Genomic DNA, 12,709 nt, shown 5'->3' on the forward strand with positions numbered 1-12,709 from the left:
AGACGACTTTGCATTTCCCCAAATGTATCATCCTGTTCACTAATGTTGTGCCTTTGTATATGCTGCTTTCTCTGCTTTCGACATCCTCCCCACAGCCCCAAGCCTGCTCAACCCCCATTCATCAGGAAAGCTCTTACCCAGGCTTCAAAATTCACTGCAGGCATTATCTCGTTGGCGAAGCCTTCCCAAATTCCCATTAGATAACACATCCCCTCTCCCTCTGTGTCCACGCTCCTCCATGGGAGGTACTAGTGATAACTAGCTGTGGCCCCGAAAAGGCTGCAGTCTCCTAAGGGGAGAGGAGAATGACGTGTTCATCTTCACATCTCCTTTTCCCAGCCCAGGTCTGGCACAAGGTAGACCTCCAAAACTCTTGTGGGGCCTGTGCATGCCGGAGGTCTCCTCCAATCTGGCGCATCCGTCTGAAGGAGCCTCATTGTCTCAGTCCCCTGTTTGGACTGTTTCCTGAGACAAAAAGATCAGGAAAACAGGTTTTTCCTTAGGACAAATGGGCAGGGAGTATGAAAATATTATGCAAGATTAGTCAAATGCAGCACTGTTTCCTTCAGGAACCGTCCAGGTACACACCTTTCGGACAGTTCAGGAGTGGAGCTTTTGTGCAGGTGGATGGGGGCCAGTGGAGGGGCTGTGACCATCAGCTTCTTGAGGGGGTGGACTTTGCTTGTCCTCTGAACTCTACACCAACTGAGGGAGGTAAGACTGCTTATCAAGGACTTTCCTTCGTGCCACAGCAACCTAAATGTTCGCCCTGATCACTGAAAGGGGAGACACAGAAACTCGCCTTCCTTTCTGCTTCTTATTGGTGAGAATCTTTCGACTGTAACAAGCTAACAGGCTGGGTTGAATGCAGGTGAAATTGATAAAACAATGAGAAAGATGTCAAATGCTGTTGGTGATGAAGGGGTGGAAGAGTTCACTGAGGAAGAGACAGAATAAGGAGAATTAAGTCTGAGTCTCTCTGTGAATAGGGGCTCATCAAAATTACTGATACTCTAGAGCTGTAGTTTAGAATTGACAAATAAGTGATGTGGTCATGAGAGCTAGCTGGTTCCAGGGAAGCGGAGAGGGAGAGAGAGAGAGAGAGAGACAGAGAGAGAGAGACACAGAGAGAGAGAGAGAAAGAGAGAGAGAGAAGTCCAGGAGGTAAGAACTGCTTATAAGCATGATGCTCCATTTCTGGTTTCCAGATAGTGATATTTTTGTGAGAGGATGTCATTCAGAATAATGTTCAAAATGCCATAATCAGAATGGTATTTTGATACCTTATCTTGAACAGATATAAGTTGTTAATTAGTGAAACATAGTAAATACAAATGAAATTGAATGTTCCAATCAGACAATAGAACATATTTACATATATATTCACATATTAACATATACATCCAATTGCTTTTATTTATATATATGCATATGTGTGCGTGTGTGTCCGTCTGTCTGTCTGCCCCCCTATATAATAAAAGCAATTATATTTTCAGCAGATACTTTTCTTAAGTTAGCCTAGGGCTCCTTCTCACTTCTCCTGGTTCTGACATGAGGCCAGCTTGTTACATTCACCATCCCTGGGGAACTGTCAGGAGAGAAGAACTGGTGCTCTATTAATTGTCTATTCGTGTTCGATAACATGCTACATAATAACTTCACCGGACCACTCCCCCATCTCCTCCAAAACAAGAGATCAAGAAGTGAGGGAGTTCAGGGGAAAGGATTTTTTTTAAAGTAAACTGTTGTAGGTCTGTTTTTTCATTCCTTTTGAGTACTTCTCCACTAAAAAATACATGGAGGGACAAATCCAATGAATTAAACACTCTGCTTTCTTAAGCAACAGCCAAAAGAGAACTAGAGAGAAACAAACCATGGTATGTCCATACAATGGACTACTACGTGACCACCAAAAAATAAGTCCGACCCATGTACTTGGACATGGCATGATGTCCAGCAAGTGTCCAAAAGTGAAAAATCCTGGGGGACAATGATTAACAACACTTTTTACGTACTTCACAAGATTGAGAAGGTGGGAAAAATCTCTCATTTCATTTATACACATTGTATTGTTTAAAATGTTTGAAATGAGCCAAACTGATGTATTTCTTATACAAAGAAAGAGTGACTGAAGGAGGGAATGTGAATGAGAAAAGAGAATGAAGGAACCAGGGCACAGATCTCAAGAATGTGATCAAGGTGTGAAGCTATTTTGTGGGTGAGACTAATGATTTTCTGTTTCATGTTATAAGATGCCATAGATATTGCATTAAGAAAAGAAATAGTCTATATATTTTGAATCATCCTTAATAGATTATGTTGCTAACAGTATGCTAGTTTCCTAATTAAACATTAACGTTTTAGCAAATTTAATATAATATTAATAATAAGGGGCATTGGGGAAGGAGGGTAAGTACATTTGGCCACCTAATGTAATTTTAAAAAGTGAAAAAGAGCTGGACTCCCAGAACCATAGGGCACACAGAACAACTTAGACAAGTTTCAGAGAACCACAGAAACACAAAAGTTGGGAAGGGAAATGGAGGGACCAGGAGATTAACCAAAAAAAACCCCTTTTTACAAACATCTTAGTTTATAATGTGCCTAATATTTCATTACTTGCATGTCTTACTGGACATTCAGGTAGTTTTTCAAAGAGTTTTCTGGATTGTGCTTATAGGTTCTAGAAAATAAATATTAAAAATATTTTCAGAGAAGAGAACTAATATACCAAATCTTAGTCTTTTCATATAAAAAGCTCACCCAAATTATATGATCTTATTTGCATTCTACTTGTTTATTTCTATTAAATCTATGTACTTCAATCATGACTCTTTTTTTTGTTTGTTTTTGTTTTTTGGGGTTTTTTTGGAGCAAGATTAGCCCTGAGCTAACTGCTGTCACTCCTCCTCTTTTTTTTTTTTTTCTTGAGGAAGGCTGGCCCTGAGCTAACATCTGTGCCCATTTTCCTCTACTTTATATGCGGGATGCCTACCACAGCATGGCGTGCCAAGTGGTGCCATGTCCGTGCCCAGGATGCGAACCAGCGAACCCGGGGCTGCTGAAGCAGAACGTGCGCACTTAACCACTTTGCCACTTGGCTGGCCCCTCAGTCATGACTCTTACTGTATACTTTAAGACACCCTGGATATTCTTCAAATCTCACATAGAGAAATCTCAGGGATGGTGGGTAGAAAACGTGGCTGAGTTAGAGATGGCAAAACTCAGAAAAAGAAAGTAGCTTACTCTATGTGACAGATAATAGATGGTGAAGCCCAGATTTAAATCTAAGTCTGTCTCACCAAAGCTGTATTCTTAAGAAAAAAAACAAATTTGGTCTGAATACAAAAGTTTTACATGCTCAAGTAGCTGTAATTAGAGCCTCACATATCCGTTTACACTTCTAAAAGGGCAGTCTTTATAGAACTGACAAAGCAGTGAGTTCTATGCGACAAGACGTGACTTGTACCGAAGGTGCCTGGCTCAGAGATGGCTGTGAAAATAGAGTTCCACACAAGAGGCATTCACCCCACTGGATAAAGGAGAAAGAGGGATATGTGGTAGATGGAATAACTGCTCCAATCCTAAAGATGTCAATATCTTACCTTGCATATCAAAAGGAACTTTGTAGATATGATTAAGTTAAGGATCTTGCAATATGGAGGTTCTCCTGGATGACCTGGATAGGCCCAACGTAGTCCCAAAGATCCTTATTAGAGGGAGGCAGGAGAGTGAGAGTCAGAGAAGGAGATGATTGAAGCAGAGGCTCAGTGTCTGAGAGAGATTTGAAGATGCTACACTGCTAGCTTTGAAGATGGCCTAAGGAAGCATGAGCCAAGGAATGTGGGCAGCCTCTAGAAGCTGGAAAAGACAAGGAAATGGATTCTCCCTCAGAGCCCCGAGAGAGGAATGCAGCCTTGCTGACACCTTGATTTTAGCCCAGTGAGACCCATTTTGGGGTTCTGACCTCCAGAAACACAAGACGACAAATTGTTTTGTCTCAACTACTAAATTTGTGGTAATTTGTTACAGCTCAAATTATTTACTCAATAAACAGTAATAGGCTCTTCTACGTGAATTTGATGTTTCAGGAGATCAGTGTCAGTGGGGAGAGGAGTGGAGAATGTCACTGATTAAGAGATGGCAGAATCACTGGTGTTGGAAGCGCCTCAGAGCTTGACTTTGAGATGTATAGATGGTGAATTTTGCTTTTCCATCCTTCTTCCTTAATCTCAGGTCCAGGGGAAAAGCTGCATAATTAGAATGACACACATATGGCAATATTGTCACTTCATCACACAGGTTATTTTCCACATATCACAGAAAAAAATTTAAAAAGCACTTTCAGGGGCTGGCCTCGTGGCCGAGTGGTTAGGTTCGTGGGCTCCACTTCAGTGGCCCAGGGTTTTGCTGGTTCGGATCCTGGGTGCAGACATGGCACCACTCATAGGCCACGCTGAGGTGGCATCCCACATGCCACAACTAGAAGGACCCACGACTAAAATGTACATTATGTAATGGGGGATTTGGGGAGAAAAAGCAGAAAGAAAAAAAAGAAGATTGGCAACAGTTGTTAGCTCAGGTGCCAATCTTTAAAAAAACAAACAAGCGAAAAATACTTTCTCTAAAGTCTTATAAAATAATTGTCCTTGCATGTAATCCTTCCATATTTTAACTATTCTGATTCATTTAGAACTTTGTGAGTTTTCAAGGACAAATTTAACCACAAATAATAAATTATTTAAAACCCACAGAAAAAGGCTTTCTCAACCAATTTCCACAAAGCAGACATTTCCTGAATCTCAATCTTCCACTACCTTCCAGAAGATGCAAAAGAAGTTGGACAAATCACATAATTTCTCTGGAGTTCCTATTTTGTGAAATATGCTCAATTCATTCACAATCTTAGATAATTTTGAATCTTAGATCTGGAAGGAACCCCAGAAATGGCAGTAGCCCCGATTTCTCATTTTGTATATGAGAAAACTGGAGCAGTTACTTGTCCAAGATTTCACACTGCACTGCCCTCTGCCTGTGCCCCCAAATGCACAATATACCAGGCTCTGTATAGGATAGTAGAGATGAGGAAGTAAAAGATTTTTTTTTGTCCTTAAGAATTTTATACTCTAGGAAGGAAAATAGACAACATAAATGTATAAAATGGTTTCTTGAAAATACAATGACAGAGGCAAGCACTGGGTATCAGTTGGGCTTGGAGGAGGGGCACGTAGCCCAGACAGGCATCACTCATCATGGACACTCACTGATTAAAAATACCCTTTTGTCAACTTCTTTGTGCTTTACAAAAGTAATTGTGTCCTTGGTCAATTGTTTTTAAAGTACTGTCAAAGAAAATTAAAAAATGTCCATAATCATACCATCCAGAGGTATACACACGTGCATGTAAGTATATATTTCCAGTCTCTCTCAATATACGTATAATTTTAATGGATATGTACACGTATACGTATATATCCTACTGCTATTTGTCACTTAGCACACCACCACAAATATCTTATTTTAAAATGATTAAATCTCAGAATTGGAGTGGATATACTAATGTAATTTAGTTCAAATGACAAATAAATAAACTTTTATTTTGAATGGTTTACATTTACAGAAAAATTGCAAAAAGAGTTCCCAATATCCACTTTCCCTGTTATTAACATCTTACAGTAGTATGGAACATTTATTATAATTAATAAACCAATACTGATACATCATTATTAACTGAAGTCCATACTTGATTGAAATTTCCTTAGTTTTTCCCTAATGTTCTTTTTCTGTTCCATGATCCCATCCAGGGTACCATGTTATATTTAGTTGTCACATCTTAGGCTTCTCTTGACGGTCACCGTTTCTCAGACTTTCTTCGTTTTTGACGACTTTGACAATTTTGAAGAATACTCATCAGGTGTTTTGTAGACTGTCCCTCAGCTGAGATTTGTCCGCCATTTTTCTCATGATTAGACTGGGGGTTCTAGGTGTTGGGGAGGAAGATCACAGAGGTAAAGTGGTTCTCATCATACCGTATCAAGGGTACCTGCTGTCAACATGACATCACTGCTGGTGTTGCCCTAGATCACCTGGCTCAGCTCGTGTTTGTCAGGTTTCTCCACTGTAAAGTTACTTTTTTCTCCCTCTTTCCATACCTTATTTTTTGGAAGAAAGTCACAGTACATAGCGCACACCCAAGGAGTGGGAAGTTAGTAAGTGGAGTATCTGCACAAATTGTTTGAAATTCTTCTGCACAAGAAATTTGTTTATTCTCCCAACTGTTTCTTTATTCAACCATTTATTTATATCAGTATGGGCTCATGGATATTTATTTTAAACTTTAGGTTATAATCTACTACTGCTTTATTTATTGCGTGCTCAACTTGTACCAGCTTTGGCCATTAGGAGCTTTTTGATCTGGCGTTTGTATTTCTTTGACATATCGTGTCATTGTGTGCATGTGCATGTTTAGCTTCCTTACTTTCCGGCACTATAAGATGTTACAAGTTCATCTGTTATATTTCCCGTCCTAGACCTAGAATTAGTGATCTCTCGAGGAACATTGATTACTTTTATTGGAGAATGGTATTAGAAACCAAGATCTGGGTACTAGGTATCTTATTACTAGTGGAGTGTTTTGCTTTTAGGCCTTCTCAGACGACAGAGGGAAGAAATATACATGCGTGTGCTAACCCGTGTGTATAAATATATCTATAAATATTTCCATATGTAACCATCTGTACTTGTATTAAGCTAATCATGAGTTTATACTGACGTCCCCAACTCTAATACTTTACCACCTGGATCATTCTAGCCTCTGCCCCTTGCTTATTTGTAAATTTCCACTCCAACTGTGAGAAACCTGGCTCATATGTTACATTTGCTTCTTTTCCCTTTCATCCTCAGTTGGCCTGGTTAGAGAGTTATCCCTTTCATTGATCTTTTCAAAGAACCAGCTTTTGATTTCATTCATTTTTTTCTCTATTATTTTCCTGCTTTCAATTTCATTGATATTTGCTCTCATTTTTATTATTTCTTTTCTTCTGCTCGCTTTAGGCATATGTTGCTCTTCTTTCTCTAGTTTCCTAAGGTAGAAGCTTACATTATAGATTTTAGATCTTTATTCTTTTTTAAAATATGCATTTAACGCTATAAGTTTCCTTCTAAGAACTGCTTTTGCTGCATCTTACAAATTTTGATAAGATGTATTTTCATTTTGATTTAGTTCAAAATATTTTAAAATTTATCTTGAGATTTCTTCTTTAACTCATGTGTTATTTAGAGTTGTGTTGTTTGAATCTCCAAATATTTTGAGATTTTCCATTTCTTTTTCTTTGTTTTTTTTTTTTTTTTCACTGCAGTAAGGTTGGTTTATAACATCACATAAATTTCAGGTGTACATCATTATATTTTGCTTTCTGTGTAGATGACATCATGTTCACCACCCAGAGACTAATTACAATCCATCACCACACACATGTGTCCAATTACCCCTTTCATCCTCTTTCCTCCCCACTTTCCTCCTGGTAACCGCCAATCCAATCTGTCTCCATGTGTTTGCTTGTCATTGCTTTTATCTTCTAATTATGAGTGAGATCACACAGTATTTGACTTTCTCCCTCTGACTTATTTCGCTTAGCATAGTACCCTCAAGTTCCATCCATGTTGTCACAAATGGCCAGATTTCACCATTTTTTATGGCTGAGTATTCCATTGTGTATGTACACCACATCTTCTTTATCCATTTGTCCCTTGATGGGCACCTAGGTTGCTTCCAAGTCTTGGCTATTGTGAATAATGCTGCAATGAACATAGAGGTGCATGTATCTTTACACATTTGTGTTTTCAGGTTCTTTGGGTTAAATACCCAGCAGTGGAATAGCTGGATCGTATGGTAGTTCTATTCTTACTTTTTTTTAGGAATCTCCATACTGTATTCTATTGTGGCTGTATCAGTTTTCACTCCCACCAAAAGTGTATGAAAGTTCCCTTTTCTCCACATCCTCTCCAAAACTCGTTATTTCCTGTCTTGTTGTTTATAGCCATTCTGACAGGAGTGAGGTGATATCTCATTGCAGTTTTGATTTGCATTTCCCTGATAGTGATGTTGAACATTGCTTCATGTGCCTATTGGCCAGCCGTATATCTTCTTTGGAGAAATGTCTGTTCAGATCTTTTGCTCATTTTTTAATTGGGTTATTTTTTTGTTGTTGAGATGTATGAGTTCTTTATACACTTTAGATATTAACCCCTTATCAGATATATGGTTTGCAAATATCTCCTCCCAATTGTTAGGTTGTCTTTTCATTTTGTTGGTAGTTTCCTTTGCTGTGCAGAAGCTTTTTAGTTTGATATAGTCCCATTTGTTTATGTTTTCTATTGTTTCCCTTGCCCAACAGACATGGTACTTGAAAATATGCTGCTAAGGCCAATGTCAAAGAGCATACTGCCTATGTTTTCTTATAGAAGTTTCATGGTTTCAGGTCTTACATTCAAGTCCTTAAACCACTTTGAGATAATTTTTGTGTATGGTGTAAGATAATGGTCTACTTTCATTCTTTTGCATGTGGCTGTCCAGTTTTCTTAACACCATTTATCGAAGAGATTTTCCTTTCTCTATTGTATGTTCTTGGTTCCCTTGTTGAAAATTAGCTGCCCACTGATGTGTGGGTTTATTTCTGAACTTTTGATTCTGTTCCATTGATCTTTTTGTCTGTTTTTGTGCCAGTACCATGCTGTTTTGATTACTATAGCTCTGCAGTATACTTTGAAATCAGGGTGTGTGATACCTCCAGCTTTGTTCTTTTTTCTCAGGAATCCTTTGGCTGTTCGAGGTCTTTTGTTGTTCCATATAAATTTTAGGATTCTTTCTTCTATTTCTGTGAAAAATGTTGTTGGAACTTGGATAAGGGTTGCATTGAATCTGTAGATTGCTTTAGGAAGTAGGGACATTTTAACTATGTTAATTCTTCCATTCCAAGAGCATGGAATATCTTTCCACTTCTTTGTGTCTTCCTCAATTTCTTTTAACAATGTTTTATAGTTTTCAGTGTACAGATCTTTCACCTATTTGGTCAAGTTTATTCCTAGGTAATTTGCTCTTTTTGTTGCAATTGTAGATGGGATTGTATTATTAATTTGTCTTTCCACTACTCCATTATTAGTGTATAGGAACACAACAGATTTTTGTATGTTGATTTTGTATCCTGCAACTTCACCGTATTCATTTATTATTTCTAAAGGTTTTTTGATGGATCTTTTAGGGTTTTCTAAATATAAAATCATGTCACCTGCAAATAGTGACAGTTTCACTTCTTCCTTTCCAATTTGGCTCCCTTTTATTTCTTTTTCTTGCCTGATGGCTCTGGCTAGGACTTCCAATACTACGTGAAAGAAGAGTGGTGAAAGTGGGCATCTGTGTCTGGTTCCTATTCTTGGAAGGATAGCTTTCAGTTTTTCTCCATTGAGAATCATACTAGCTGTGAGTTTGTCATAAATGGACTTTATCATGTTGAAGTACTTTCCCTCTATACTCATTTTATTCAAAGTTCTTATGATAAGTAGAAGCTGTATCTTGTCAAATGCTTTCTCTGCATCTATTGAGATGATTATGTGATTTTTATTCCTCACTTTGTTTATGTGGTGTATCATGTTGGTTGATTTCTGGATGTTGACCCATCTTGCATCCCTGGAATAAATCTGACTTGATCATGGTGTATGATATTTTTAATATATTGTTATATTAGATTTGCTAGTATTTTCTTGAGGATTTTTGCATTGATGTTCATCAGTGATATTGGCCTGTAATTTTCTTTTTTAATGTTGTTCTTGTCTGGTTTTGGTATCAGGGTAATGTTGGTTTTTTCGAATGAGTTCAGAAGCTTCCCCTCCTCTTCAATTTTTTGAAAGAGTTGGAGAAGAATAGGTATTCAGTCTTCTTTGAATGTTTGGTAGAATTCACCAGGGAAGTTGTCTGGTCCTGGAATTTTATTTTTTGGAAGGTTTTTGATTCCTCTTTCAATCTCCTTACTGGTAATTGGTCTATTCAAATTCTCTATGTCTTTTTTATTTAGTTTTGGAATGTTGCATGATTTTAAGAATTTATCCATTTCTTCTAAATTATCCAATTTGTTGGCATATAGCTTTTCATAGTATTCTCTTATAATCTTTTGTATTTCTAAGGTGTCCTTTGTAATTTCTCTTCTTTTATTTCTGATTTTATTTATTTGAATCTTCTCTCTTTTTTTTCTTGGAGAGTCTAGTTAAAGGTTTGTCAATTTTGTTTATGTTTTCAAAGAGCCAGCTCTTGGTTTCTTTGATTTTTTCTATTGTTCTTTTGGTCTCTATTTCATTTATTTCTGCTCTGATTTTTATTATTTCCTTCCTTCTACTGATTTTGGGACTGGGTGAGTTTCCTGGAGGTAAAGCCCACAAAAATATGAGAGATTCTCCTGGACTGTGGACTGCATCTGTGAGAGATCTTAGGGGCTCTCAAACAGTGTCAAACATATTCACTATGTTTATGGTGTGGAATAGTAACACGTAAGCTGTACCTCATTAGGATCGTATCAGAAACCTGGGTTTTTTTCTTACCAGCTGTTTGAGGTTTGTTGACATAAATGGTAGTTGTAAGGTTGTTGGTTCTTCTTGAACCACCAAAGAGCTCTTTGGATTAAAATGGCTTGGAACCACTAGCCTAGGCAATGCTGAGTACATTCTAGGTCAGGAAATCTGTGAAAGGGAATATGACAATGGACAGTATAGGATATAGGTCAGTAATATAACAACTATTCAATGATGCTGATATTGTTGAGTACCCAAGATAATGTGTAGGCAAGATGAGTCTACTCACTGTTTTCATGAAATGTCCCTGGATTTTTGGTATTCTCCCTTCCAAACAAACATGTGGTGGCTTGGTATGGAAAGGGGCCAAATTAATGCTCACTTTCTCTATTACTGTGTCATGTCAATTCAGGTCAGTTTATCGGACATTCAATGAGCAGTCATTTATTTCCTATGGGCAAAGTGAATGAGAATACTGTCCAGTTGCCCGGATTGTCCTAGAAAATTTCCCCCAAATACTATCCAAGTGCTTTCTGAAAACATTTTAGACTCAGTTATAGCGATGAGCAGTTCACAGCATATGCAGCTATTTTGAACCACAGTTAGTGGTCCCATTTTAGGATTAAAGATTAAAGAGCTGCCTCCATTTTGCTACTTTTCTATGTGGTCAGATTTAACACACTAATTGTTAAAAAGCTATTTCAGTTTTCTTATTGACTTTCATGTATTCTGTAGTGTGGGTAATCTAAGTCATAAGAGTGTACATTTTCCGCCATGGGAATCAGTTAAGTGAGGTAGTAAAGAAAGTTACCAGTTATGATGCAGCCCATAAACTTTTAAAATACGTCTTGAATTGCTCTGCTTCTAAAAAACTTTATTCACTATCTTCTATTATCTTAGGTTACTTTACATAGTATTACAAGTTTTTCTTTATGATTCTATCTCTATCCTAAAAATAGAGCTCCTTAATTCAGGGAGAATATCTTATTTTTTACATCTATAGTACCTATAAGAATGCTAGTCCAGATATGCTGCTGCTCAATAAATACTTGTTGAGATGAAAATAAAATGAGTACAATTCATATTCAGACTTGAATTCCAGCCTATATTTCATTACTGAGCTCTAGATCTATGTATTCAAGGTGCCTGCTCAATTATTATTATTATAGTCATCATTATACATATAGTCACAATACATCTAATGACAATAGTATTAGGTTTACAGGCCGACTCTCATGCATTGTTGCAGTGACTCCCTATAACAATTCTGTGAGGGAAGCATCTTTAAGATAAGTATCTGCATTTTACTGATGAGAATATTGAGACTCAGAAATTGAAACCTGCCCAATGTCTCACAGGTAGTAAGCGTTAGAGCCAGAGCTGGAACTAAGCATTTCTGGCTCTAAGTCCTAAGCAATTTATGCCTTTCTTTTGTCTAATACAGGATTTTTCAATCTCAACACTCTCCATATTTGGAACTGAAAAACTTTTTGTTGTTTGGCGAGGGTGGCCATTCTGTGGATTACAGCATGTTTAACAATATGCTTGGCCTCTAGTCATTAGATACTGGCAGCATCTTCTCCTTCACCCCACTGCGACAACCAAAAAATGTCCCCAGATATTGCCAAAGGACTCTTTGAGGGCAAAATCAGTTCCAGTTGAGAATCAATGGTCTAATAGCAAGCACAATGTGGTAAGTGCTCTGGGACAAGCATAGGCAAAATGAGGGAAAAATAGGGGGTTCCCTTCACAGTGGAGGCAGCATTTGATTTGGGTCTTTATAGTAGAAAGATTGAATTGACCTAGCAGCATTTTTCATGATGACAATAAATACCAAATACTTGTTGGGCATGCATGATGTGTCAAATTTAACTTTGAGGGATAAAATAGAATAAGTTTTGTCAAATGTCTTCCCCAAATGAAACACTATCTTAAGGTCCATCTAGTGGAACATAAAGCTATTTGGGGTCACTTAATCTTATGATATGCATTTGGATGCATTTAAAAAATCACTTTTATTAAAATCTTCAGAAATAAAAACAAAATATTTTCCAAGTGTAGTTCTGGACATGATATTTCAGTTAAAGTATGCTTTATCAATTAGCCTTTGACCAAGATCATCAGAGTCTGACAGATGGTGCAAATGTTC

General features: G+C 37.6%; 1 protein-coding gene across 2 annotated transcripts in view; it reads left to right on the plus strand.

Annotated features, from left to right (window-relative positions):
- The first annotated feature begins 358 nt into the window (after positions 1-358).
- ITPRID1 (ITPR interacting domain containing 1) overlaps positions 359-12,709 on the plus strand; it is a 115,797-nt gene continuing 103,446 nt past the window's right edge. Inside the window, exon 1 of one of the 2 annotated variants that reach the window (XM_023639473.2) lies at positions 359-714. The gene's annotated coding sequence lies outside the window, so the exon portion shown is untranslated. Of the gene's footprint in view, positions 824-12,709 lie in introns of both variants that reach the window. The other variant, XM_023639474.2, reaches the window with a different exon arrangement.

This window comes from Equus caballus, chromosome 4 (assembly GCF_041296265.1).
Source record: "Equus caballus isolate H_3958 breed thoroughbred chromosome 4, TB-T2T, whole genome shotgun sequence".
Classification (NCBI taxonomy): domain Eukaryota; kingdom Metazoa; phylum Chordata; class Mammalia; order Perissodactyla; family Equidae; genus Equus; species Equus caballus.